Source organism: Apodemus sylvaticus, chromosome 15 (genome assembly GCF_947179515.1).
Source record: "Apodemus sylvaticus chromosome 15, mApoSyl1.1, whole genome shotgun sequence".
Taxonomy (NCBI): Eukaryota; Metazoa; Chordata; class Mammalia; order Rodentia; family Muridae; genus Apodemus; species Apodemus sylvaticus.
In genome coordinates, this window is record NC_067486.1 from 56,770,337 (window position 1) to 56,796,656 (window position 26,320).

Below are 26,320 nucleotides of genomic sequence, written 5' to 3' on the forward strand. Positions count from 1 at the left end.
ATAGTGTTAAAAACTGCGTGGTATTGGTACAGCGACAGGCAAGTGGACCAATGGAATAGAAATGAAGACCCAGAAATGAACCCACACACCTATGGTCACTTGATCTTCGACAAAGGAGGGGAAAACATCCAGTGGAAAAGATAGCCTTTTCAACAAATGGAGCTGGTTCAATTGGAGGTCAGCATGCAGAAGAATGCGAATTGATCCATTCTTATCTCCTTTGTACTAAGCTCAACTCCAAGTGGATCAAGGACCTCCACATAAAACCAGACACACTGAAACTAATAAAAAAGAAACTGGGGAAGACCCTTGAGGACATGGACACAGGGGAAAGTTCCTGAACAGAACACCAATAGCTTATGCTCTAAGATCAAGAACTGACAAATGGGACCTCATAAAATTACAAAGTTTCTGTAAAGCAAAGGACACCATCAAAAGGACAAATCAGCAACCAACAAATTGGGTAAAGACCTTCACCAACCCTACATCCAACAGAGGGCTAATATCCAATATATACAAAGAACTCAAGAAGTTAGACCCCAGAGAACCAAATAACCCTATTACAAATGGAGTACAGAGCTAAACAAAGAATTTTCACATGAAGAACCCAGGATGGCTGAGAAGCTCCTTAAGAAATGTTCAACATCATTAGTCATTAGGGAAATGGAAATCAAAACAACCCTGAGATTTCACCTCACACCAGTCAGAATGGCTAAGGTTAAAAACTCAGGAGACAGTAGGTGTTGGCGAGGATGTGGAGAAAGAGGAAAACTCCTCCACTGCTGGTGGGATTGCAAGATGGTACAACTACTCTGGAAATCAGTCTGGCGGTTCCTCAGAAAGCTGGGCATGACAGTTCAGGAGGACCCTGCTATACCTCATCTGGGCATATAACCAGAGGATTCCCTGGCATGCAATAAGGACACATGCTCCACTATGTTCATAGCTGTCTTATTTATAATAGCCAGAAGCTGTAAAGAACCCAGATGTCCCTCAATGGAGGAATGGATACAGAAAATGTGGTATATTTACACAATCGAATACAATTCAGCAATTAAAAACAAAAATTCATGAAAATTTTAGGCAAATGGTTGGAAGTGGAAAATATCATTCTACATGAGGAAATACAATAACAAAAGAATACACATGGAATGCAATCACTGATAAGTGGATATTAATTACCCCAGAAGGTTTGAATACTCAAGACACAATTAGCATATCAAATGATTCCCAAGAAGAAGGAAGAAGATGGCCCTGGTCCTCGAAAGGCTTGATCCAGTATTGTAGGGGATTACCAGGACAGAAAAATGGGAGGGGGTGATTGTGGGATGGGTAGAGAGAAGAGGGCTTATGGGACATATGGGGGGCGACCGGGAAAGGGGAAAGCATTTGGAATGTAAACAAAGAATATAGAAAATAAATTTCAAAAAAAAAAAAGAAAACAGGACAACTGGACCAATATGCCGAACATCACATAGGGAATTCAGAACTACACTCATGGATGTAAGTGTCAGTGCCCATTTCTGTAATTTGGAACAAGGCTCACCTTTGTGATACTTTAGTTTCTGAATGGTGATTTATGATAGTTAGGTTTTTGTTAACATGATACAAATTAGAGTCATCTGGGAGGAGGGAACCTCAATAGAGGAATTCCTCCATCGGATAGATGGGAGAGTGGACCTCTCTTGACTGCTGGTGGATAGGGGAGGACCTACCCCACTGTGGGCAGTGCCAGTCTGGGCAGGCAGGCCTGGATTATGTAAGCAGGGCAGCTGAGCAAGCCGGGATGAAACAAGCCAATCAGCAGCATGCAGCCATGATGTGAGTCCCTGCCTGCCTGCCGGGTTTCAATGTTGAGCTATAAGCTAACATTGACCTTTACCTCCACAAGATTCTTTGGGTGAGTGTTTTATCATAGCAACAGGGAATCAAACTAGGAAAACTATAAAGCTTTTAGATAATATGAGTTCTTTTAGGAAATAAGCTGCTTGCAGCATGAATAACAAACAAACAAACAAACAAACCAGCCTACAGCTTTCTAAACCAAAGGCTTCTATTCTCTAAACTCATTCTAATATGTATTAACCTAGGATACATTTTTAAGAGCAAGCAAAAACTAAGGATTTGAACAGTTATAAAATACAACTGAAAGCAAAGGCTATTTTCTGAGGATGAAAAAAAGGTTATCTTTCTACAATAGTTTAAATCAAAGGATTTTGAATTCTTTAAAGATTTTATACAAAATGGTAATTTGAGAGTAAACACAAATTTCTAGAAGTAGGCAAATATTGTTCATTTAACATTTCCCTTCTCACTGTGGGGGAACATCACAAAATCAAACGATAGAGAAATTGCACACAATAACCCTATGCTGAGCACTGGCCATGTCTCTGGTCCCGCACTAGGCGAGCAGGGAACAAGGGCTCTCTGTTCTCATGGCATGAACAATACTTTCTCTTCCTCTTATCCTTAGGGAAAGACCACCTGGAGCTACACTTAGTGGATTTGGTTATAGAGATTAATTAAATTTAGAAGAGTGATCATTTAAATCTCATTTCATTCAAAATTTTTGAAACAGCATTTCATTTAAATCATTTAGATGGTTTTTCACAAATTGTTACCCTCTTGCTGACATGCCAAAATTTGTCAACTAGAGTCATTTTTTAAATTATTAAATTAAAACCAATCAATAAAAGTAGTGATTTAAAAAAAAGGTTTATCACCTAAGGCTAATAACATTTCTATAGTGCTGTTTAAACATGACTGTCTAATATGAAGGGTATCTATCAGCTTTGTGAAATATCCAAATTTTCTTCATTCCTTCATTTATTCTGTATTACTTAATACCAAAATATGGAAGACAGTATCTCTGGGAACTAATTTTACTCTAACAATATAAACTCAGAAGAATGAGTACACATTTCATATGGTAGTCATGAAGAAATCCTGCCAGACAACTAGAATGAAATGGTTCATGAATTTGATGCATATATTGAGATATAACAATTCTGCTCACATCTCCTCTTTCTCCTTTGTACGGCATTGCTGATATACATTCTTGTATATGAAGAAGGGGAAAACCTACTTTGAATGTTTGTGCTTCTGACTAGCCTAGTCAAATAAGAATAAAACTCTCTGCTTCTGGATTCCATAGGAGAATAATCCTCAGATTTTGCATATAACTAAAAGAGCTGTTACAGCCTCTATGGTGTACAGGGTAAAATCCATTATTTCTTCAAGGTGATTTGAAAATTGCCCTTCCCAAGACTTCCTGTCTCCCATATAAAGTACCATTTGTATTCCATTTTATAGTTTGTAAAAATGCTTTCACATGCATTGCATTGTTTAGTTAGAAAGCAGCAGTGTGTGGAGATTAAGAAGACTGGCTTTGGTCCCCAAACTCCAGAGTGTTTACTAAAGCAACTATTGGCTGTATGCTACGGAGGAGCCGCTTATCGCTGTAAGCATCAACTATTCTCATTTGTAAACAGGCACTGTTACATACCTTGCAATAAGGTAGTGATTAGCAATAGTGCAATTGGAGTGTCCATGCCATTAATAACCCAGGCCAAGGATAATAAGGACTTCTCAGTAGTCTGTTTCTACTCACCAGGCTGTAAGAAGAGGGTCTTCACAGTTACTTTAGAGTGCATTCAACAAGCATCTAGTTAGAGTAATGGCCTCTTCAAAACTTAAATCCAAACCATCTTCCTAAAATTGTTCTTTACTTCATGGCACAAAAAGAAAGCCTTTAATACACTTTCAGGGAGAGTCCATGATTTGGAACAAGATGTAAAATTTAATTCTAGGTCTTCTTTAGCCTTGAAACAGATTGCCCTGCAGCAATCTGTGTGTTACCATCAGAGTTTATTTGGTGGGCTCAAAGAAGATTGGAAGGAGATTTTCTTGCATAATCGCTGTCCTGCTGAACCTGAGTTTTACAGTCTGTAAGTGTAGGGATGTCTTTGGGTCTCTCCTCCACTTTCAGATTTTTTGATAATTCTCAAACACTAGGCTGTCATAGCTAGAACACACTGGGACATTTTGGATAATGCAAGGAGGTGGGCACACATTTCTCAGGTTGGTCTCTGGCAGCTAGTTTAGTTACACTAGTTTAGGCTGTGTACTTCCATCTTCAGACTCTAGCCTATGTGAGGTGCATTCCATGTGCTCATTTGAAGATAAACTCATTTGTAATTTGTAACAACATCAGACATGTTTCCATTGCCATGCTAAGACACCATGGCCAAAAGCAACTTAGGGAGGAAGGGCTTTATTTCAATTTACACTCAGGTCAGACTCCATCAACTGAGGGAGATCAGGGCAGGAACCAAAGGCAGAAACTTTAAGGCATGGACTGAAGCAGATGCCACAGAGGAATGCTGTTTACTTGTTTGCTCCTTGTGACTTGCACCTGTATTCTTAAATGCCTCAGGACCACCTGTCTGTGGGTGGCACCATCCACAACAGGATGGGCCTGCTCACATCAATTATTAAGAAAATGTCCATATAGGCCAATCTTATGTAGGAACTTTCTTACCTGAGGTTCCTCTTTCCTGTTTACTCTATCTTGTATTGAGTTGGCAAAACAAACAAACAAACCACATCTAACCATAAAAGCCATTATCCTCCCACCACTGAGTGGTGAATCAAGTTCATTGTAGAATTTCATACTTGTTCAGGGAATGTATGTTACTTTCTTTGCATGTTTAAAATCTTCCAGACAACAATCCATCATGAGTTCTGAGTGTTTCACCTGATCCTCCAATGTTCTCAAAAGGGTATAGATACAATGAGTGCCTTTGTAACCTACAACTGCCATTTTAAAAATAAAGAGCAGAGAATCCAAATGTGCTGGGTGATTAACAGTGGCCACTGAGCCCCAGACAAGTAAACAAACATTTACTAAAGAAATACTCTGTGGAGAATTCTGTCACCACATTTAAGGAGATAGCATCTGATCTCAGAAGATGTTTACAATTCTTGCTGTGAGGAAACACAAAACCTACACAGGCTAAGCTTAACAAAGATCAAAATACAAAATACAAAGTATATGTCAGCACAGTGAATAGGGTTAAAAAAAATAATCTTCAATGTAGTAATTTATAGAGGCAAAGAATATTACAGAGTGGAATAGTAGCTTAACAAACATGGACACGGAAAAGGGCAAGCCAATTGCCTTGCCTAAAGCTTCAAAAGTATGGCAGCCAGGAGCAAAGGATAACTACAGGTAGACAGAACTGTATGAAGGAACGAACTCAATTGACTCGCAGAGATCACTGAGATTTATTCAATAAAGCCACATTCATTCCTTTGTAGAGAAAAAAGATGCTGATGGACACCCTGAAACTGAAACCGAGGCCAAGAAAAGAACTGTGGGAACCATGGGCAGGAATAATTATTCTGAGTCACTGAAAACAGAGGGTTGTGAGGACAGCCCAAGAGTGAAGAGTGGCCTATTTCTAGAAAGCAGGTAGGGGCTACTCTTTTCAAGGGCCACCTCCAGTCTCTGAAGAGAAAGAGACAAGACCTACTGGAGATATATTGTTGGGAAAGAGCTGTTAGAATTTAGTTGTTGGTGGAATGAAAATGAAAGACAAAAGTAAGAGTGACCTTTAAAGTAATCCCAGTGCTGAGACCTGAGGAAAGAGCACCACTAATAAGAATTACAGAGGGAGGAAATGGATGCACACACACTTTGAACAGTGTGTTTGTGTGTGTGTGTGTGTGTGTGTCTGTGTACATCTCTGTAGACCACAGACACACACATAGAGGAATGGTGGGTTTTGCTACATTATATATAGATCTTGCATTTTATTCACTTAACCAATTCTTTATTAGATATGCATTTTTATTAGATATGTATTCTTTATTAGATATGTATTCTTTTCCATCTTTGGTATACAGTAAAATCACCACAAAATTACCACAAAGAAACCAAAAGTTCCATCACTGAATGGAAAATACTTTAAATCCTTAGCACATTTTTCATTTTTATTTTTTATGTTGGTTTTGTTGTTTGTAATTCATAGGCCACTGACACAGTATTGCTTTCATTACTGACAGATGTGCCTTCTCAATATGACTAAAAATCAAGTGATTTCTCTTAGTGTACTTGCATATCTTTTTTCTTAAATAGCATTTATGCATTTGGATGAAGCCAATAACTAAGATGCCTTTGGGTTACAGTGCATTAGTTTCTATGTAGTTCTACCTTAATTAGAGCCCTCAGTGCTTCCTGGGGGGGGGGCATGTGCACACACATATTCTATGCTTCATGGTTATTTTGACCTTAGGGATGTGGTATTTGAACAATAGTTATATTTTAGATTCTTTTGTGTTTAAGAGTTGAGAAGAGAAGAAAACATACTCATTTTGCACAAATACCATGTAGAACCCAACAGCATGGTCCCCGTTGATGTTCAGTTGAGGTGAAATGAAAATGTGTGTGAACCAACTCAAAACCAATCTCTCACATCTCACTACAGGTACATCACTTCTATCCAAGGAAGAAAGAGCCAGGAGATCATTTAATCTTAGAAATAAGTTCATCTAGGAGGATATTTAGATATATTAAGTTTAAAAACACAGATGGGCTGTTTGCATAGATTAGTAAACAGTAAAGTCAGGGGACAAACACAGATGTAGTAGTCTTTATAATGCGTAAGGCTTAAAGCCTACTTTGAAGCAAAGTAACACTGGATAAGAAAATAATTTCCTCACAGAGATTATAGGAAAAAGAAATAAACAAAACACTTCACATTCTAAGGTATTACTATATTTATTTCTGACCTTTGGCTATTGAGAAAATATGAAGAATGACAATTCATACCTACTTTATTAATGGTAGATGGTCTTCTTAGCTCAAGGAAATGAAATTCTTTATGACATCTATTCTGCTAGGAAGTATTTTTGTGTTCATGTTTATATAGTTCATTCAGTAGTCCTTATCATTTTAAATGAGACTTTTTCTTTACCAAGACATCTTATGTGTTAATTATGTGTTAATTATGATTGAATATGGTTTTTTAATGATGGATTTGGTACTAATTTTGCAGTTCAGGGCATAGGTGAAAGGGGTAAAGATCCCACTAGTCCTGCATTTATACTTCTGCTTCTAAGATAGTCAATATGTATCCTTCCTGCTAAATGTTTTCAGCATGATGCTATCAGTATCACAATGGCTCCTCCTGTCTCCAACCTAGATATTATAGTTCATTTTCTGTTACTGTGTCATTTGCTTCTTTAAAGAGAAATTTGACTTTCACACAAAATGTTGCCCAGGTCAGCACACAGACAAAACTTACTAATGCCCCTTGAGACTTTTCTCTCTCCCCAATCCATGTTTGAAATCATTATTATAGGAATAATCTTTCCCAGAAAGTAGCTGGTAGAGTTTATTTCATAATGAGTTACAAGTTGACCTCTAAATATGCATGTGTGAGTGTATGTGTATGTCTGTGTTTGAGTTTGTAGTGATGTTATTTTTTGGCAACCCTGTCAACAAAAAGTTCACTTTATACCCAATGTCGCCCTTGCTTGAGGTACTATCCCAAGCACTCTACACTATGGTATCCTTAGCCTGTACTTCCCAACGTCCTTCCTAGAACACTGCCTTCTGTTCTCATTTTCCTTTCTTATCATGTTTGACCATATTTTTCTTACCTGATCACAATATCTCCTCAGTATATTTTGTTTCAGTGCTAAGTTGTTAGAATTTTTCATAGTTTCCAGGATGACTTGCATAGAATATATACATTAACCAAATTAACCCACATTTACTAGGGATAAAGAGAAGTCTAAAATGCCAGCTGCTTTGTGTACAGCTGGAAGAGCGGTGGTGCCAGACAAGACTGCTATTCTTCAGTGGTATTTCCTAGTCGTTTATAGAGGAAGTCTTGAAAACAATAGGTCAGTAAGCACCCTGCTCTAGTTCTCTTAGGAACACTTTCTATTGACGTGTCTTTACATGCTTCCTTCATTACATAGGAAAAAGTTCTGAGTTCTCATTTTTTGGTCTCATTCCTGACTTCTTTACCTTTAAGTTTGTGAATTTATTCTTCCTTTAAAAAGGTATGAATTCATGAAATTCTTAGGCAAATGGATGGAGCTAGAAAACATCATACTAAGTGAGGTAACCCAGACTCAAAAGGTAACTCATGGTATGCACTCACTAATAAGTGGATATTAACCTAGAAAACTGGAATACCCCAAACATAATCCATACATCAAATGAGGTACAAGAAGAAAGGAGGAGTGGCCCCTTGTTCTAGAAAGACTCAGTGAAGAAGTATAGGGCAAAACCAGAACGGGGAAGTGGGAAGGGGTGGGTGGGAGGACAGGGGGAGAAAAAGGGGCTTATGGGACTTTCGGGGAGTGGGGGGCCAGAAAAGGGGAAATCATTTGAAATGTAAATAAAAAATATATCGAATAAAAAAAATGCTCAAAAAAAAAGGTAATAATGTATGAGCTATCCTCTGGGGGGGGGGAAGCCTAAAGTAATTATTTTTTATTATTATTAAATTTATATTCTTTGTTTATATTCCAAATTATTTTCCCTTTCCTGGTTCCTCCTGCCCCATAAGTCCCATAAGCCCTCTTCCCTCCACCCGTTCCCCAATCACCCCCCTCCCACTTCTCTGTTTTGATAATCCCCTACATTGCTGCATCAAGTCTTTCCAGGACAACTTCAGGGTGGGGGGGAATCAATATCCCGGACGTCAAGCAGTACTACAGAGCAATAGTGTTAAAAACTGCATGGTATTGGTACAGTGACAGGCAGGTAGATCAATGGAATAGAATTGAAGACCCAGAAATGAACCCACACACCTATGGTCACTTGATCTTCGACAAAGGAGCTAAAACCATCCAGTGGAAAAAAGATAGCCTAAAGTAATTCTTAAAGAGAAAGAGAATTTGCAGTAGAAATATTTACTTGAAGTAAACAAGATTTATCAAGTCCCAAGATTTAACAATATACTGATTATCTTTCTAATTTTGAATAAAGCAATGGCTTCTTATTTATTCATTCTGTAAGTGATACAGGAATGTCTGAAGCAGCATTCATGTTCATAACAAATCAGCATCCATTTTGGTAACTGAGAAACTACTAGGTTCGAAGAAAAACTATCAAACTTCTTACACTTAAAAAACTCATATAATTGGAAGGATTAGACAAGCTACAGTGTTGGAAATTTAGTTTCAAGTTTCTTTTAAAAAAAAAAAGTGCATGGAAGTTGCTTCATAAAGGTGCCTCTCTAAGGAAGTCTTTGTTTGACAAATGGAAATGAAGATACTGATACAGGTAAATACTTGAAGATTGTTGATCAAAGCTGCAACTTTCAGGTTTGGTGAGATGGCTCTTTGAGTAAGGGCAATTGTCACCAAGGCTAAGGACCTGAATTTGATCCCTGGGACACAGTATACAGATATGCACACAGACATATAATAAACAAATATGTGTAATTAAGGTGGCATATCCAGATAAACATGTTTTCATGACCATCAAGCATAACCTTCAGCTTCTAATTTTACAAATGGTGTAGAAGTTACCAATTATCATGTAGTATTCGACAACATGTGACTCACTTATAAGACACATAGCTCAAGTCAGAAAGCATATGAGGAGATGTGCAGCTATGAATAGATGTACCCTGCCTGAGACCTAGGCATTTTTGTAAACTTGTCCATATGGTCCTCAAGAAATAAAGCTCACAGACATTTTATTGTTTAGGAACACTCTTAATTCTATAAATAACCTCATTTTTTTGCTTTAAAAAAAAAGTTTCTAGATGCCCAGGAATTCAGTCACTTCACATAGCTTTACTGTATTTCTTATTCTTTGTATCTGTTCAGAGTTCTCTGGAGATTCTTACTGAGGGAGATGACATTAAGTACTGAGAAATAGTGCAAAATAACCCAGCAAATGTACCTTTTGGAAACATTTTTGCAAGACTTTTCCTGGTTTTCTTCCTTCAGTCATTCAGCAAACAATCCTACTTCCCAACCACCATAATAGGCAGATTACAAGGACTATGTAAATTTAGATTTTTTTCTTATTTGCCCCAAATGATTGGGAAACAATAACATTTAGAGTTTTTTTTTCTGAAACATGCATTTCTAAATGAGATATTTAGTTTATTCCACAGTTACAAATTTGGTGATTACTCACAAAAATGTTTCTGTTGTAACCATTGGCTTCTACATTAAACAATCTGATTCGTGCTTGTCAAAGGCAGAAAGAAAACCAAATAAAACAACCATTGGAGTTTGGTAGAGGTAAGATACAGCTAGGCAAAATGGTCAAGCACACCTCCATGATGTTTGTCTACTCAGGACCAAGGTGAAGAGAACATTTTTCCCCCCTAGAAATCAAACATGACTATATTTAGAAGAAGAAAGGTCTGTACTTCTTAGGTTCTGTGACCCTATCAGCATTTGTTCTGGTAGAATTAATTCAATGTGTGACTCCAGGATTGGGTCGATGAGAAGAGGAAGAATACGGCCTCTTCATTCCCCTGGGAAGTTCCGCAAAATAGCTTCCCCATGCACCCAGTGTGACGATTCATCTTTCTTATTCCCACATGAAGCAAGTTGTTCAAAATACCCCCAAAAGGTTTGTTTCTTTCTCTTTAGAACAGAGATGAGCTTGTTACTCAAGAATCGGTATCTCCTGGCAAACTGTAGCACTGTATAGATTATTTCTCAAGGAAATGCTGAGGTACTGCTTCAGGACTGCTTCTGTCTTTGTCAGCTTTGCTAGGAGTTGAGGGTGAGGGTCACAGCTTGCTTATCCCTTTTGGTTAGAAAGCCTTTACAGATGAAGCCATCATTTTTAGTATTCTATTTCTCCTTGTCTCACTGGAGTGTCTTTCTAAAGCCAACCAAGGACCACTTTAGTGAAATATTAAAGACAAGGGATGCCTGAAATCATTAAAGAAGCAAAGCTTTCCCTTAGCACGTGTCCTCCTCTCTGGAAGGAGATGAAGTAATATATAATCTCCTTCCTATGTTGCTACCACAAGGGCAATTTGGTGGGAGGAAGAGCTGCATTTCGGAGACTGAAATCCCACTGCACACACAAGGATGGATTCAGAAGGGCGTATCTTTAATACTCTCATCTCACAATTGGTCTCTTTGCTCAGAACAGCACCGTGGGCATGCCAAGACCCTCCATCTTCAAAGTATGACTGAAAGTTACTCCCCCATCGGTAGACTGTCTGATGAAGAAGGAAAATGAAGAAGGTTCTGCTGGTGAGAGGCGATACAGATGAATGAAAGCTAACCCTTTCCGATGCTTCTTATATGGTTTGTATGCACATCTCGGTTTGATCCTTTCCCTGGAGTATCCATAATAGGTTGTGTCATCTGGACAGACAGCCGATTTGCTTATGGAGACTAATTAAATACCCTTCAGTACCGCAGACCTCTTGTAATACTCCAATAACCATTTTAAATAGAAGCAGTTACAAAGAGCCCTCTTGAAGGATGGGGACTTTGCACTTGCCAAAGCAATCACTGCAAGTGTGGATGAGAAACAAGCCACCACATCCTTTTTTGATTCAGTGGCAGCTTTACCTCAGAGTTTATGTTGAAACATACATTCTTAGGAAATATTTCTTAGCATAGTCAGCATCAACTTAAGAAATAAAACATGGGTTTCTAGTCTCAGCTAATGAAAAAAAAAACTATAGAGAAGGAAGAACAGAAAAAGCAGAATTGACAATGGCCCTGTATTTTCCCATTACTTAGGAAGCTAAATAATAGGATGATTCAGCGGATAAAGGTGGGTGCTGCCAAGCCTGAAGGTCTGAGTTGGATTCTTGGGACCCATATGATGAATGGAGAACAAAGACTCCCAAGAGTTGCTCTCTGACATCCACCATATCATGTTGCATGCGCACACACACGCGCACACGCACACACATAGCAAATAAATAAGTAAATGAAATATAATGTTTTTTAAAAAGATGAAATTATATTTGTAATTTCCTGGACAAGATCTTAGTAATTTTCAGATCTGTTACTGAAGGCTCTTCCTGGGTTTCATCATTGTATGTTTTGCCCTAAAGTCTAACACACTAAAGAGCCCAGAGAGAAGAAAATGATCACAGTGCAACCCAGACTGATCCTGATTCTTTTCATCACTTTTTAATTCATTGCAGATGGCATGGATAGGGTGCTACTGGCCAGCAGGTAAGAAGTCCCGTTGTAGCTCATCTTGATGGACAGAATCTCATGTCTGTTGACACCCCACATCTTAGCATTTATGCATGTCTATCACCAATTGTTTTGCGGCACACATAATACCACGACAGGAAACCAAATACAGCTTGTTTTCCTCACAGGATTTATGCCTGGAACATCTGGATCTTGCATGTTCCTATGTGAGCTGCTCTGGCTGCAATCCTCACCATCCATATACGTAGACAATTGAAAATGTGATCTAATGCCTCTTGCTCTAAAAGGAAAGTGTAATCTGTTTAAATATCCAAACACTTCTCCTCCCAGGTACCACCATTCATCACAACTGTCATTGTTTCTGTGGAAGAGTAATGGTCCTTGGGCATGGGATAATGCTCCTTAGGGGACTTGTGAATGCCACTGCCAAGCTTGGAAACAGATTGGTTTTTCAGTGGGTTGGGTATGCCCATCATGAAAGACCTGCATTTACTGACTAAATTACAAGTGTCTGTTTACCCAGTTCACAGTAAGGCCTAGGTTAGGTAGCCACAGACCCTGCTGACGTGCTAGCATTCCATTTGGACCCGTCAGTGAGAAGGATTCAAGCAGCTTGAAACTGGAAGCAGGACCAGAGTTGTTCAAAGTTACATCGAAGACAGTGTGTGAATTGCTGTGCCTCATTCCCCATTCTTTTCTTTAGATCCTATCAATGGAAGCAGTGATATTCCATACCCAGTGAAGCACACATAAAGAAATGAGAATAATGTGTGGTGCAGTGGTAACCACTACCTCCCTCCTGGAGCTTCTCTCCATCAGCAGCTTTGTTCATATTCAGTGTCTATAGGATAGGTCAGTCTGTTCCATAAAGTCACAAGTTTCAACTTTCTTAATCAGTTTTGAACTTTGCGTTTAAATCCTCCCCGTCTTCCTTGTCGATGTCATTTTCTGTCAAATATCCTAGCATAGGACCCCCATCACTGTGACACTTCCATCCCAAGCTTCATCCAGAACTTGTAGCAATTGTGACATCTTCCTAGACCCTGTATTTCTTCAGTTACTTTCTAATGATTTTTAATTTCATTTTTGTCAATAACTAGATAACATTAAACATGCAATGGCTAAGCCTAAGTTTTGGAAATTCTGCTACTCTTTTAATCATATTTTGATGTTTTTCTCCTTTATGGATATAGTGATAGTATACAGCATAGGAAAAAAAAGTATACTTCAGGATGTAGCATCTTAACATGTTATTTCTGCTGTGAAAATTCTTTCAATCTGATACATATATGAAGAAAATAAAAATGTTTTAGACTGATTTAATTTCAACAAAATGTAGAAATGAATGACACGTATGAAATTATTACAGTTAGGAAAGTCTTTTCCATTTAGAAATGGTCTATGCCTTTGTCAGTTCAGGGTTGTGCCCAACTTAGCTATGCCTTACTATTCACAATATTCTGAATATTTATATCATTAATAATGAGACTAGACACTTTCCTGGGAATAAAGACCTCATATTTGGATAGATCCTAATAATTAGTGAAATATATCAATGAGATAATGAATCGGAAGCTCTTAGTACACTAGTGTGGGGGGCATTAGGAATGTTCTAGAAGACAGTAAAAAATGTCAGACAGTGAACTGAACAAAATGACCTTTGACGGAAAGTGTCAGCTAGAAATGTCAATCCAGTTCAGGACTGGACACAAAGAGACATTGTGTCTTTGAGCAAGAGATATTAAGTCACCTGATAATACTCTCTGAAAGAATGCATTATGATTTAGACACTTTTATTATCCCAAAGATGTAGACAAATAAGGGAATATTAATAACCAGCTTTATTAGGAGTTTGTAGATGAACTAGTATGAAGTGCCCTGTTTTTAAAGAGTTCTTGTGTTCTTTTCTCAGACTTACATTATGCTGCGCTGCCCAGAAGAATGGCAGTTTGAGAGTGGAAGGAGGGGTGAATGCTTCAAAGAGTAGAAGGGCCGGGGAGCTGGAGGGTAGGGGGTTCTATTAGAAGAGATTTCAGCTTTGATAGCTGCCCAGTAATCAGTTGTTAACCCTTCACTTAAATTAAGCTGAGTCTATTAGGCACTTGCAATATGCTTTTTAAATATCTGGTACCGAATGATTTTGATCTGCAGAATAAGGCTATTCCTTGACAGTACACACAGCTTGGACACAGAGTCTACAAGGTCACTCTGGGAACTCTGACGATGAAATCAACATCATTTTAAGTCGGTTACTCTCAGCTGCAATGAACTGCTCATCTCTTCACACCGACCGGGGCACAGTAACATGCACTCTTAGGAATGCCCTTTGGAAAAGGCTCCAAGCCATTTTTTTTTGAATGATCCTATATTGCCATATAGAATTACATACTTTGCCAACACGTATTATTTATGAATATCACTGAGAAATGTTTAATGTAATCTTTTAGTTTATTAGTGAAAAGAAATTGTTCGTAAACTAGTAATAAATCACTAGCTACACACAGGTCATTTATTCCTAGATGTATTTATTATGATTTGCCACTTATTAAAGTAGTTTAGTGAGATGACAAAGAGAAATTGAACTAGACTTCTTTAGAGCAATATCAGTGACTCACAAAATGCTCTAAATAGTGAAGTAATTCCTAACCCGAGACTTGAGAATCTTTTAACTCTATTGGGAAACACTTGTGAACAACCGAATTCCTCCTAAAGTTCACTCAAATTACTGTGTATATTCACACCATTCACTACAGTCATCTTTTCTGTGAACTACTTTGAGGTTGATGGATGAAATCTAAGAGGTCATCGAAATCTAGGTATTAAAATTATAGAAAAATAATGTAAATGACTTGTTATTTCAGAGGCAGACTTGTAGTGAACCTTAGTTAGAGAGGTGGGCCACAGTCTCAGTAGCACCCTCACCAACTGAGGTTGTGTGTTCTCAGTATTGACTTCTCAGTTATTTTACCAACCCCCTCACTCACATCCCCCAAAATAGCACAGCATCACTGGAAACATCACTGGGCTATGCACACAGTTCCTTTTCCTTTCAGGAAGAACATTTTTAGGCCCCCACACAAGCCTTCACATGAAACAGGCAGAGACTATAGCCTTCACAGACCAGTTTTCCTTTTTTGGTTGTTCAAACTAAGAGCCTCAAATTCTTCACAAGGCAACATACTACCCTGCAGTGAGATGGCTTGCTACCTACTTACGCTTTAACGTAAAAAAAAAAAACAAAAAAAAAAAAATAACAAAATAAATGAACGGAAACAACAAAAACCAAACTACTAAGTGAGACTGCTTCTCTACTCTCTAGTCTCTATATAACAACTGCAATATTCTCTTTAAGTGTGAAATCAGATTCTTCTACATAAATCAATGGCAATCCATTACAACTAGAATAAAATTCAAAATTCCCCCCAAGACACCTGCATCCTCTGCATGTTGACCTCATCTGACCACAGCTCTAACCTTCTTCGCACTCAGTGACCTTTCATAACTCACATGCGTGGCTTATTTGAATCTTTGTGTTTTTTACTTTCAAGTTTTTCCGAAGTGATTCCCCACGGTTCTTCATATAACTATATCTGATGTGATCCAGCGATCAGCTGAGTGATTCTTTTTATGTGCCATCCCTGTTAGACTACATTTTTATTTTTCTTCATTTTATTCTTCAGGATTTACACAGTACCTATGTCCTCTAACTAGAATGTTTCAGATGGAAGGAAGTCTTGAGAATCCTGCTCACTAATACATTCCTACTGTCGATAGCAGTAGAATAGTCAGGGCTCAACAAATATTTGCTGAGTGAACGGATGAATGACAACATGGTGGGAACTCAGGACAATGGCAGCCTCTCTGCTCCCAGGATCTTCAAGCATAGCTTTAAAAGCCTGAGAAGAAAGAGGGGCTTCCTTGGCACATGCCCATCAAAAGTACTTATTGTAGTAATTAAAAGCCAGGACCTCATTCAAAATTAATGGCTGGTTTAATTTCTCATGTTAAATAAATCTTACATAATTTTGGTTTCAAATCCTGCAAGTCTAGTCAATGCTGTAGTGTTTTTATGGTTCACAATCGTAAATGATTGATAATTAATTGAAACCCATGGGCAGGCTTGAGGGTGTAACTCTCTTTTGAGGAGGGGGACAACTGTTTTCTTTAGATGATCAACAGAAATTGTTAATTAGAAGAGGGGAAGAATCTCTATTAATAACACCATCGAGAAAGCAATTATTCTTAGTTCCTCCTGAGAGGGTAGTACTTCTGCTAAGCTGTGGTAGAGGGATGGGGTTAAACCTGCCCTTCATTTTACGGTACAGGCTTATTTGATTATTATCATAGGCACCATCTCTAAAGGATGCCACAAAGAAAGCTTCACATGGGCCACAGAAGGGTAAATTCAGAGGCTTGCTGTTCTCATACTTTTAACTAGACAATTTTAAATGACAGTTCAAAGTCTGTAAGGCAGGTGCATGGGACCGTATTAACTTCTTCTTGCCACTATAACAAAGGAGCACAAACTTAAGGTTTTAAAAACAGAGACTTGTTGGGTTGTGTTTGTTGCTCATTGGTAAATCATTTGTCTAAGCTGCACAAAGTGCTGTGTTCCATGCCTAGCACCACAAACAAAATAAACACCCTCTCCCCCACACAGCTAATAATACCTAAATCACGTTCATGTCAACAACCCCTTATTTTTTCTGGGGGACCTAGGGATGACTTGCTTTCTCTTTCCACATTCCAAAGGCTGACTATAATCTTTGATTATAGTTTGCAGGTTCTAAAGCTGCCTATATTCCTTGGCTTTTGCCTCCTTTCTGCATCTTCAAAACCAGCAGCATATCCCCCTGAACTCCTGCCTCTATGGGTGTGAACCTTGTGCCTCCCTCTTTTTTATTTTAAGGATCTTTGTAACTATTTTAGGTTTGCCAAGATAACCTTAGATAATTTTCAATCCTTTAATCATATCTGCAAAGTCCCGTAGTCATGCCAGACAACATATTCATGGGTTCTTAAGATTAGGGTAGACATTCTTTGGAGGCCATTAATCTATGGCAGGAAAGAAAATCGTCTAGGTACCCAAATCTCAAACAACTAAGTGTATAATATCTTATCATTTCTTTAAGCTCATACAATAACTACACAGATATTTTAATGTCCTGTCAAAGTATTTAAATAGTAGCTTACAACTTGCTAGCCTCTTTTTGGCATAAGACATAGGAATCTTAGTTTCATCTGTTACTATTTTACCTAGTTTTAGCTAATCTCATTAATATTTGAGCATGTCCTGCTTATAGAACTCGCAGTTTTCCCAGAAAAGAATTATTAATATGCTAAGTGCTTTCTGTACCTTCCTCTAGCAGTTCTGGGAGTAAGGCTCACCTCTCTAGCCAAGGGCAGGAGAGAGTCCCAGTACTTTTCCAACATGCCCTTCCAGAGTCTTCCCTTCAGCTAATACACCACACATCTCCACAAGCCACCCAGACTCTGCTGATGTGACGACTGTGCCACCAGAAGTCCCACTGCTTAGCGTCTTGCTCGCCTCCTCTCCTCTCACCTGAACCCTTGTCTGGTTTCCATCTCCCCCACATTGCTTGTAAAGAACACAAGTCCTTCAACATGCTTGCTTTATCAGCACGGGCCCATCATAACTGCACACCATCCTTGTCCTGCTGGAAACCGTTCAGCATCCAGAGGGCCATCTTTATGCTGATAACACTAAAATATAAAATAATGCCAACAGCTGGTGCTACAAATGGCTTTTAAAAACGATGTTCATTCACTAAAATTCCTCTTGCTACTTTTGACACGAAACACGCAGTCTCTAATTATTCTGATCAAGACGGTGAAATACAAAAACAAACTTTAATTGTGTTTAACAGATATTTAATCAGGACTCACTGAACTACAGATTAAAGCTGAGATTCATAAACCATAATTACCCGATTGTCGCAATCTTTTGGTCCACATTCTCCTTCCGTCTGGGCGTCTGGCACCTTGCCCCGAATTTCTTTTACTGTCTTCTCAGCTTCGTTACTGTTCATGTTTTCCAGCAGAGATTTAGCACAGATTACAAAATATCTGTTCTTGGCAACTTTCTTCAATAGCTTTTTTTCCCTTTGCAAAAAAGTTTATTTTTTTTTTCTACCAGAGTAGCTGGAACAGGCACACGGTTAGGGTGCTTTGATGATACAAACTAATTATATAGTTATCAGGAGATAATGCCGGAGTGGTAACTAGTGTTACTATAGTCATCAATAGGTATCATGCAATTTCTCTAGTAAACCATGCGGTGTGCCCCAGCCACCATGTAATTACCTTGTGTCACTGGGGCATTGTTTTATAGAAAATGCTTATCTCTCACCCTAACAAAACACTTTCTGCCACATTCAGAAAAAAGTAGAAATCTTAGTTCTCATTTTCAGTTCTGTTCATTCTCATTAAGGTGTTGTCATCTGAATTCGGGAAACACCTGTCCTTCCTGAAACCCTTGCTCTTGCGTGGAGCTGTCCTTTGCTCGGCTCTTCCCAGGTAAGAGAAATGATTACGGATAATCCACTGTCATTTTTTGTTTTAAAGTAAGGAAACAAGTAGAAATCCCATCGCCACCCCTGCAAAGCCACCCTATTTACTTAGGGTTTGTTTGGTCTGGCACTCCCCCTACTCTTTCCTTTCAAATCTCAGTCACTCACATTTGTTTTTCCTAGAATTATGGTGTAAATCATTCTTAACAAGCTAGTCTGAAACTTCTCAGTAGAAACTCGCTCAGAAGAAAGATGAAGCGCCACCGGGATTGAAATACAGAACTACGAACTCAAAACCCTTCCTCACTAGTTCTTTTGGGCCAGTCTTCAGGACATGCCGAGTCTCCCTTGCTGTGTTTTGACCCTTGTGTCACAGGGTTTGGATAACATCACAGACCACGGCAAGAGGATAAAGAGAAGGCATTGGCAAAAGAAGTCGTAGGTGGTTTCTTTATCTCCCTCAGGGGCGTGCGGGTGTGTGGAGCACAGACAGTAGTTACTACTTATTTAGCTGTTGTTGGTGGCTTGAAGTCTGACCTCATGAAGACCTTTCAGAGGACATCCCACCTGAGAGTTCCAGCTTAAAACAGGATGCACTGGCTTCCTTTGCAGCACAACTTGAAAGCTAGTTTCAATTCTGCTTTTATTAGCCACCTCCCAGTTGGAGAGCTACCCAATTCAATTGTACACTTAGCTCAACTTGGGGTAAAAATCACCTTCAGATTTAGAAGGGCCAGAAAAAATTGCTATCCTGTCCTGGAGCATTGTTCTTCAATCACACAATCTCTCTAAATACAGTTGACAGCCTTTGAGATGCAAAATGCATCACTTTAATGTAGTGGAGGTCCCCTTCACTGCATTGCCAAATCTATTTAGCAGAATCTTTTTGGAATAATCTGTCCCTAGACCTGAGGATGTGCAGTGATTTTAAGCATTTTAAGCTAACGATAATGGTTAGTGCTGAGAACAGATGTACCTGGCTGCGATGTGATCTATTCCAGTAGGCTTTTATGAGCTGTTCATTCCTATTGACTTAGCATTTTATGTCTCTGCTCTTGCCTGGTGTGATGGTTGCGTAGGGGTGTCGTGTGTGTTTTCCTGATGTGTGATGGCTGCACAGGGGGCTGTGTGTATTTTCTCAGTGTGATGGCTACAGAGGGTGTTGAGTATGTGTGTTTGCCTGGAGTTATAGCTGCACGTGTTATTGTGTGACTCTCCTCCTTGCCAACTGATAGTTACTCGCAGGGACCTATGTGCATCTTTTTTTTTTTAGAACAGTGGCTGTATTTGTTGTTGTGCTAATGATGGACATTTCCAGTAATTATCTATCTACAGGGTCCTGGGGAAAATTGCAATAAAATCAATAAACAGTGCTAGAAAGGCCCTTGTAAACATGGAATGACACCCATGCATAGATGCTTTTCTGGCTATTGCATGTTAAAATCCAAGAGCTGTTACCCTATTAGCATTAGGATAAAATTTCTAAGATTTCTCCATCTCTTTCATATACTGCAATCATTTCAGAGAGCCCGAGATTACTGCTGGTTAGAGGGCTTTTCTGCATGAATCTATCGAATAGCATTTTCACTACACGGTCCTACACATCACCTCTTAAATTCCACCCTGACTTGCTCTGGTATAATAGCTGATATGCTGAAAGTGAATGCCTTTCATTTATTTCTGCAGCCTCACCAAGCCCTCCCCACATGCTCTCTCTCTCTCTCTCTCTCTCTCTCTCTCTCTCACACACACACACACACACACACACACACACACACACACCTCCCTCCCTTGTCCTCTCTAGTTTCTATATCCCTTCCATGTTCACCAAATGGAACTGACAAAGGAAAGAACCAATGAGGTTAAAGTCTTTTGAAACCCCTGGAATACAGATGAGCTAGGAGGCATCTGGAAACAAAACCAGACACTTAAAATCAAAGAGACAAGTAAATTACTATCCTAATCTAGGAAGAATAACTAAAGGTGTCAGTGGGGTTCCATTGATAGTAGTTGGCCCTGGGCCAGAATGCCAAGGGTTCAGACTCCATTCTGGCTTTGGGCTCAGGCCCAACACTTGCCACTGCAGGGCTCAGGCGTGCTCATGCTCGGAGTGTTAAAGGGCTCAGCCTTTTTCAGAGGGGTTAAGTCCAAGCCCTTCCTGCCTGTTTGGCACTGTATCCTGGAAGGATGCAGAGATCATTCTAGCTTCCTCTCTGGTTCCTTCCTCCTCTGATGGGGCAGACTGGGGACGAGCTAGCATTTTGCAGCAACACTGTAACACCAGCATTATATAGTCAGTGAAGTGCTCCTTTTCTGATGAGGCTGTTTAACTGAGTAAAATATGTGTAAGACAATCCAACTGCCACCCCCCATCCCACTGGAGCCCCCCCAAAAAGACAAGAAAGAGAAAAAACCTGGTGTCTGTCTTAAAGATTCTTCCATCAATGCAAAAAGCTAAGTTTGGAAACCTAAAACCATGTGTCTAAAAGAAAGGAAATGTTTTCATTGGAACAGCTTACATGTCTGGTACACTTGCATAAAAACTATTGCATAGCATTTTAGAGCTAAAATTGCTATAAAATGCTTAATACAGTAAGAATAATTATGAGATTTTGCATGCACAGCTGGTATACAACTAAAGCTTAAGAAACAGATTCAGTGGCGCATGGGGAAGTCGCTTATAAACCTCCCCTGTGCCAGTTTACCTCATCGTCAACAGCCCATCAACACTACCCTGCTCCCCCACCTCTTTAGGTGGGAGGGAGGACGTTTACCTACCAAACACTGGGCTTTTCTTCTCATTGATGTCATTAGTTCTTGACTCAAGGAATTCTTGAAATGATTTGACAGTAGTAATATTATAAAAGGGTGTAACAATGTAAGCACGAGACTTCTCCACTGAGCAAAGCAGTCACAAAGATAGAGAAGGATGAAGACCAAATGACTAAGTCTCTGTGCAGTAGGTCACAGCTCCAACCCTCCTACTTCTTTACGTCTTATCCTTTCTGCTCTTACAAGGTTCAAGTCTTTAAGGTACTTGGGGATTCGGCCCCCACTGCTGCATCCCACCTGACCTTGCCTTGCCTGAGGTAACTGCTGTGAACAAAGTCCCCCTTTCAGACTTTGTTCAACTGATAAATGTTCTTTGTTCCCCATCCATCCCCTCTAACTCCATCTACTGGTCACTGGAAAAGGTCCTGCAGAAACTTGCTATCAGTTGTTGACTATTAATGATAACCTACTAGTCTTTATTTTTTAATGAGAAATTACAAATTTAAGAGTGAAAACATCTCCTTATTGTAACCATTCAGGCAGCAGGGAGAATGCAGTAACACATGAGGTGATTCTAGCTGCTGGATGTTCCTTGCCTGGCTTTGCTCACAGGAGCAACAGCCACTGTGGCCATATTGAAAGCACCAGGAGGCAGGCAGCTGGGGAATACAAACGTAGCATGGTACATTTTAAAATGAACTGGACCAGAATCAGGAAACTCAGGTCTAAGGACCAACAAACTTAGCCACCCAGTGTTCTGGCACCATTCAGTTTGTTCAGCTGGGAAGTGAGGCTCTGGGATTAGAAAATCCCATGGCTTCTTGTAGCTGACACTCCATGGAACCCTCTGAGTAAAGGTCAGTTTTCTCTTCTGGCTTATCTACTTCCAACTAAGAACTAGTAGCTCTTAATAAAAATGGCTATCATCTCATCTGAGGCCAACATAACCAGAGTACTGATGCCCAGGCAAGCTTTCAGTGCTTTCAGTATATGTAATAACATACATATACTACTGATTTTTAGTAGCTTCTTTATATTATGAAGATATTTGCTTAGTGTTTTCTTATTCTCATTTATTCAACAAACAATGAATTTTTTTTTATATTTGACAAAGGCTTAAACAGGGCACCATGCCTGTTTCCTATGGGAGAAACAATTCCATTGTTTTTTCCTGTTTTTTCTTCTTTGACTATAACAGCATTAAGATTATAGCAGAAACTACACTTATCTGATCTGACCCAGCCCAGAGTACTGTTTATCCTCCACAAAATAACAAGATATGATATGATAATAATATGATAATAACTGTATTGGACAGGTTTATCCATTCAATAATATAAAGGATATTGTTCGATATGTGTTTGGGATCCTTAATTTTCAACAAAGAAAACTATCTAGGGGGTAAGAAAAGATGATCACAAAATAATCACTCCCTTCTCTAGGAATATTGATAAATTCTCACCCTAAAATCTACACATAAATTGCCTCTGAAAAATACAATCATGGAATATTCTTGTTTTGTCTCTATTTCCTAAACTAATAACTGTCACATGTTGAGCATGTATCAACTGTTTCAAATACAGTATCACACGCTGCAACAACTCCAGTCACAGCCACTGTTACCCCACTTTACAGATGTGAGAACCGAGGCATGGTGAGGTGATATATTACTTACTAAGGGTAACCCTGATTCAAACTGGGTTTATCTCATCTGTTTGTTTATGCTATACAGTTCCATAACTGTTACATCTACAAATCAAACTTTATTTTAAAAATAAATTATCTTGCTTGGATGTTTCTTTAGCATGCAAGGAAAGCAGCCTTTATCCTGTTTCTTTCCAATCATCCATCGCATCGCACACAGCACAGTGGAGATGGGAGATGGTTAGATATTTCTAAGCAGACCTGGCTCTCTTCTCATACTTATTTGCATTGAAATGAATAATTAAATTTGAGGTTCTCACTCAACGTAAAAGAGCTATTTGCAGCCTAAGTATTTGTTATTAATTGATCAGCCATGGATACGGCATATTACTACAGTTGTGTTTGTGAGGTATGGTCTGCACTGCCCTACTGCACAGCATTTGGAGCTGTTTTTCATTTTCTTGTACTTTGGACTTTTTGTTTTGTTTTTTATGAATTTAGTCACAGTTGGTTGTGTTTTGAACTTTGTAAAAAATGTAATACTAAGGAAATTAAAAAAAGAAAAAGAAAATATTTTCAAAATGATGTAAAAAATCAAATCTACCCCTCACTAATTTGATTTGTAGGAAATGGAGAACAAAGTATTGCAAGCCGAATGCTTTTAAATACACCCTAATTACTTCAATGTGCAAATGCACTGCCTAAACCGAAGCGTGCAGTTAACACTTTGCACTTCAATCGTGCTAATTCATCTAAGTTCTATAGATAGCAATTCCATAAAAAAACAAAAACAAAAACAAAACAAGAAGCAGGCGATGGCCTTTACTCTAGCCAGCCTTTGCAGCTACGGGAAATCTATTGTGGTAAAGTTCAAGCTCTCCTCTCAAGGCAGCGCACTTTTGGACTAATGTAGATCATTAGTCCAAATAATACAAAATAACTGATAATTTGCCATAGCCAGTCAATTTTCACAATTGGCTCTGTCTTCCCTATTCTTCTCTTCTGTCTTCTGTGGGGTGGAGTGGGAAGGTGGGGCAGAAATGTTTCTCAAGCAGAGCCACCTAACAATGGGCAAAGCAAATTCTGAGGAAGATGCCTGTGTTCCCTGGCACTTGTCTGTAGAGCAGCTGCATCAGGACTGCTGAAGGAACCTGTTACAAAGACAGGTTTCAGGGTCTCACCTCAGAGCAAACCAATTAACATCTTCTGGATTCAGAACTCTTTTTTCACTTCCAGCGTCTGAGTATATCAGTAAGAGCCCTGGTTGTATACTCAGATGTTCAGTTCCAGTAGTCAAAATAGGTGCACCAGAACAACACCCTGACTCCGGGGCAAAGGGCTTAGTCAGGCATGATGCGTTTGATAAGCACTATCTCTCACGTGATCTCCACAGTAACAGTTGTGAGACAGGATTATTGTTCCCATCTTTCAGATAGGAAACTTAAGATTCAAAGATATTTAGTAACTTCTGCGTATCACAGCAATTAAAAAGCCTCAATGACCACAAGTTACTAAATTAAAAATCTAAAAGCTCTTAAGAACTATTCTACTTTAACTTATAGCCTTACAGGAAAGTATGTCCTCTATAGCATGTTCACTTACTATCCTCTGAAATTGAAAGCAACTGGCTACTTAGGTTGGTCATGGTACAAGGTGACTTTATCCTTAGATTAGTGATGGGCACAAAAGTCATCAAAACTCCAATGCTAATCCTTCCTCGGTCTACTCATTAATCATGTAGTTTGTCAGATCTTGAGGCAACAGTCATAGTCTACACCTTCACTAGATTTACAGTTTTGAAAAGGAGAAGAGCTTTGCATAAATGGTCCTTAGTCAATATTAACAGTGAGGGGAGACCAGATAATAAGAGAGTGGTTCACTTTCCTGGCAGAAGGGAAGGAGGGTGAGATCTGGAAACTTTTAGATGTTTTAGTACTTTGCTATTAGCTAGTGTAAGGAATTCAGATTTTAAGGCAGATTGCATTTTTACTTATACAATTTTGTTAAAAAGGAGGCAGACTAAGTTTCTTGTGTATTTTCAACTGATAAAACTTTATCTGGTTCGTTCTTTCCAACTGGGTTTCTTTTTCGGCCAAATTTCTGGGTACAGAGCCAAATAAGTTGTTATATTTATTCTTTTTTTTTTTTTTTTTTTTCAGAGAGCAGCCGGCCGAGAGTCTATTCTTGAAGAGGATGCCTAATAAATTTATCAGCAGTACTGTATTCCACCCAATAAAATTATTCTACAGTGACATATTGACTATCCTTTATTTCATTTTCATCTGTTTCAATTACTCAAAATGCTATTATTAGGTTAACACTTTTTTATATAATAAGAGAAATTTAGAAGTTGAAAACAATTGGCGACACTCTGAGTAATCTAGGCTATGCACTTCTCTTTGTGTAAGATAATTTTATATGCATGTAAATGTGGTTTGGGCATATCAATGGCAGACTAGACTGAGGACAATGAGGTTTTAAAGAAAATTAAGTACTGGAATGTCATGGTGGCAGCCTGCAGGATGGGTCAGGGCTTTTGCAAATCAAGGTTGAGGACCTGAGTTCAAACACTAGAGCCCACACAGTAGAAGGAGGGCAGTGACTCTTGGAAGTTGTGTTCTGACCTCCACATGTGCATCATGGTTGCATGCATACTTGTGCACCATCCTCCAATTAACAAAAAGATTCCAGTGTGGAGACTCATCACATAGAAAGATCCAAAAAGAGAAAGAGATGCAAAAGAATAATAAGCAATGAGAGCAAAATGACGTGGTACAGGCTCAGTAAATGGAAAACCAGTACTGCACTAGATTTCAGAAGATGATTAGCTGGAATTAGACATGTAGTTGCTCTTTACATTGAATTATTGTCAGATTTGTGATTCATTATTTAGATTATTTGCTGTTTGCTGAAAGCTCTTATTTTCCACATCATTGTAGTATTTTTAGAACATCTGGAAAGCTGAAGGTAAAGGACAAATAAATTTCACTCAGTTCTGCCATATAGAGGTAACTGCTCCCCACAATTTAATGCCTTTTCTCCATCCCAATCACAGACTTTTATTTTGTAATATGAGATGGAAATACACATTTGTCTCTTGTGCGTGAAGATTTTCAGTCTTATTACATCATAAGTACTCTTCAGTTTAAAAATTATTACAACATGTTTAAAAACAACACAATTCATATTTATTT

General features: G+C 38.8%; 1 protein-coding gene and 1 long non-coding RNA gene across 9 annotated transcripts in view; one reads left to right on the forward strand and one right to left on the reverse strand.

Moving 5' to 3' along the window:
* Positions 1-26,320, reverse strand: part of Zbtb20 (zinc finger and BTB domain containing 20) — a 786,764-nt gene that overhangs the window by 217,967 nt on the left and 542,477 nt on the right. The gene's annotated exons all lie outside the window — the stretch shown is intronic.
* LOC127665698 (uncharacterized) lies at positions 10,551-25,383 on the forward strand. Of its 2 annotated transcripts, none has more exons than XR_007973480.1 (5): positions 10,551-10,615; positions 11,145-11,307; positions 12,165-12,195; positions 18,632-18,717; positions 25,286-25,383. It is a non-coding gene; the product is annotated as an uncharacterized LOC127665698 (long non-coding RNA). The 2 variants fall into 2 exon arrangements; XR_007973481.1 differs by lacking the exon at positions 10,551-10,615 and adding an exon at positions 10,638-10,720.